Source organism: Sciurus vulgaris (assembly GCF_902686455.1).
Source record: "Sciurus vulgaris genome assembly, chromosome: 10".
In the NCBI taxonomy this organism is placed as follows: Eukaryota; Metazoa; Chordata; class Mammalia; order Rodentia; family Sciuridae; genus Sciurus; species Sciurus vulgaris.
In genome coordinates this window covers 139,065,581-139,069,264 of record NC_136470.1, presented here as the reverse complement: position 1 = coordinate 139,069,264, position 3,684 = coordinate 139,065,581, and the positions used below count along the sequence as shown (strand labels likewise).

At 46.8% G+C, this 3,684-nt stretch overlaps 1 pseudogene across 1 annotated transcript; it reads right to left on the bottom strand.

Annotated features, from left to right (window-relative positions):
- Positions 1-564: 564 nt before the first annotated feature.
- Positions 565-1,006, bottom strand: LOC306671019 (calmodulin-like; annotated as a pseudogene). Its single transcript has one exon. The product of its transcript is annotated as a calmodulin-like (transcript).
- Between the last annotated feature and the right edge of the window lie 2,678 nt (positions 1,007-3,684).

Sequence of the window (3,684 nt, the reverse complement as noted above, 5' to 3'; positions counted from 1 at the left end):
CATTAAGTACAAGAGGACCGTCCTACTACTCGTCCTACTACTGGGCTAGTCTCAGCAGTTTATCCTTCACCCATTTGCTGCACATCATCCTGAGGTAAACCAATTTTAAATGTGTTTTCAGTAAACCAGCTATGACAATTTATGCTAACAAATTGAACTAGAACCCATCTGATAGGTCTTGAATTTGTTTTTTCATTTTTTGATTTTAATACAAATGCCTGATTGTGCTTAATCATCAAGCTGCATGCAGGAAAAACTGGCCAGCCCAAACAGTGTATTAATCATTAGCAAATGGAACTTTAAGGAGTCCACTAAATGCTTCCTTCTCATTAAGGTAGTATAGTATTTACATTGTAAAACTGGTGTGGAGCTTGATCTGTAGGGCACAGGACCACCAACCAATACATGCAGATTTTGTGTGTGTGGACAGAAGGTACTTTTGACATTCAGTTTTGCTATATAGAAACAGAATGAATAAATGAACTTTTTTTTTTTTTTGCAAGAGTTAAGTAAAAGATTCAATTTGATTCTTCTAGTGGGGGAAAAGTAGTTGGAAGTAGGTCTTCATTTTGCAGTCCTCACCTGTACCAGTCCTTCATAGTTGACTAGTCCGCCTCCATCGACATCTGCTTCTCTGATGTTTCATCTACTTCATCTGTTAGTTTTTGCTCTAAGTTTGTCATGACGTGAGTGGTTCCGCTGCACTGCTGTAACCATTTCCATCCTTGTTGAAGACTTGGAACTCCTCACGGATTTCCTCTTCACTCTCTGTCTTTCATTTTTCTGGCCCTCATAGTCAAAAATTCCGGGAAGTCAATGGTGCCATTACCGTCAGCATCTACTTCGGTGATCATTTCCTGCAATTCGGTTTCTATTGGGTTTGACCCAGTGACGGCAGGACAGTTCCAAGTTCCTGTGTTGTCATGGTGCCATCGCCATCTTTATCAAACAGGGAGAAAGCTTCCTTGACTTCAGCAATCTGTCCCTCCGTCAGCTGATCAGCCATGGTGCAGTGAAGAGGGAGCCAGAGCGGATGCACCAGCGCAGTAGCAGTGACTGCGGGGCCGCCTCTGCTGCGGCCTCCGCTGCTGCTGGGTCCCGGGTGCTGGTGAGAAGGCCCGTCTCCGCCGCCCGAGGGCGAGTAAGGGCGCCGCGTCCACGAGACTCCCAGCACCACTGCCAAGAACCAACTTTTTTTGTTTTCTCAATTTTCTGAATTGTTTCTCTTGTTTCAATTTCATTGATTTCAGCTCTGATTTTTAAGTATTTCCCGTCTTCTACTACTTTGGGTGTTGACCTGTTCTTCTTTTTCTAGGGCTTTGAGATGTAATGTTAGGTCATTTAGTTGTTGACTTTTTCTTTTCTTAATGTATGAGCTCTATGCAGTGAACTTTCCTCTTAGTACTGCTTTCAGAGTGTCCCAGAGATGTTGATATGTTGTGTCGTTGTTCTTGTTTACCTCTAAGAATTTTTTTTTATTTCTTTCCTGATGTCTTCTGTTATCATTGCATCATTCAATAGCATATTATTTAGTCTCCAGGTGTAGGAGTAGTTTTTAATTTTTATTTTACCATCGATTTCTAATTGCATTCCATCATGGTCTAATAGAATACAAGGTAGTATCTCTATTTTTTTGTATTTACAAATGACTTCTTTGTGGCACAGCATGTGGTCTATTTTGAAGAAGGAGCCATGAGCTCCTGAGAAGAAAGTGTATTTGCTCAATGATGGATGAAATACTCTGTACATGTCCATAAGGGCTATATCATTGATTGAATTATTTAGTTCTATAGTTTCTTTGTTCAGTTTTTGCTTTACAACAGTTTTTAAGACCTGAAAATAACTGTAAATTTAGGCACATTTGGAAGGATGATTTTTTTTCATGTCTTCCACCTAATGCTCCTATTCACCCCCAAGGCCCAAGAGGAGAAAAGTGGCGGTGGGAGAAGCCCCATCACCTACTTCCTGGCAGGCCCTGAGGGAAGGAGAACATACCACTGACAGGAGAAGACAGCGGGCTTCCCACTCTTGTTCAGAATGTGGGGAATTTCACAATCCACAAAATGCCCAGGGTTCCTGCTGCCTGACCCTCTCCGTGCCTGGCTGTAAGTGCTGCAGCTGCTGCATTAGGAAGCTGGTCTACATGCCTGTGATGTTTCTCAGCCTGAAGGGGGTGGAGAAGGGGCATGGGCATTAGGTTCTCTGCAATGATCTGGGAGAAACAGGAACTAAGGAAGAATTCTCGCAGCCACGTTGGAGAAGCGAGTGTTCATTGTTGAGTTGGTGTGGACTCGGGCTCCAGAAGCAGGTGGAAATATAAAGTATATTCCCACTGTTTCCATGCACTTTTTGTTTCCAGAGTAAAAGACAGAAGAGGTACTTTTCCTCAGTCCAGCTCCAATTGCTTTAGACTTGGTGAATTTATTTCCAGTTTATTATGATCATGTTGTTTTAGCTATTGATTGCATGACAAGTGCTTTTTCCTTTGACGATTGTTATAAGCGGGTTAATTAGGAGTTATCAGACAACCGCCGTTTGAAATAGGAGTCCCTGCTAGGACCTCTGCTATGTTCTAACTGAGATTGAAGTCTCAGCTGATGAGTCTGATACAGTGATGGGTTATTCAGGATTCATCTACTGGCCTGGAGTCTGAGAACTTCATTCTCTGGAAAAGAAGCCAAGTGTCAGTTTGTCTTTTCAGAAGGAAGTCTTCACCACCTAGCCCTGGCCTCTCAGAAGAAGCCAGCTCTTTTGAATGTGAGTTTGGGAACGCCGTGTGGCACAAACATCTTCTGAGTTGTTCTGAATTTGAAGAACCGTGGTTTCTCAGTCGATCCACCCAGGGGAGGCCCGAGGTTGCCTGGGACAGGATCTCAGTGAGTACTCACGTTCTCAGGGATCAGTGGTGGTAACTGAGCACGACCAAGCCCCCACCCACGGAGCCAGTAGCCACGACTCACCAATGTGGCAATCCAAACAGTCCTTGGCAGTCCTCCACCTGGACATGGAGAAGGGTACTGCCTGCCCGCCCCTCTCTCCAAGCTGGCAGAGGCAGCCTCTCCTCCCGTGTGGCTAGGGGTGGCCAGGCTCCCAGTTCTGTCCTGGGAAGGCCATCATGGGGTCTCTGGGGAAGACTTTCTTCCATGATAAAAGAGGGAGAAGAGTCACCCGCCTGATGTTAATAAATAAATGAATAAAGCAAGTGACCCCAACGTTCTCTTCCTGCTGTTGGATGTTGGGGTGAGGAAAGTGACACTGGGTGTGGGGACATTCTGTAACAGGAGGGCATCCTGGAAAATCGGGAATGACTCCAGGAAAGACGGTGTAGCGTGAAGAGGCCCCCTTTCCTCCTGTCACCAGGTCACGGCTGGCGCTCCTGCAACAAGGCAGTGGAAGAGAGCAAGCACCACACTCACTCTTAAGAGCTCTGTGACACGGGACCTTGAGAGCAAAACCCGAAGCAAGCGCTTCAATGTGGTGGTCCCGGGGTGGCCCAGGGCCCGGCACCACGGCTCCACCTCAGAGCCACGCCACCTGCTTAGCCTTCTGAACACCCCGCCAGGTGGCACCACTGCGCCGTGAAGCCCAGCCGCAGCTCGGGGCTGCTCCTCACCCCTGCCTGGGGCAGTGCCCACAGCCCCACGCCTCCTGCTCCGCCGCAGCTGGGCTCGGCTGGAGGGCAGC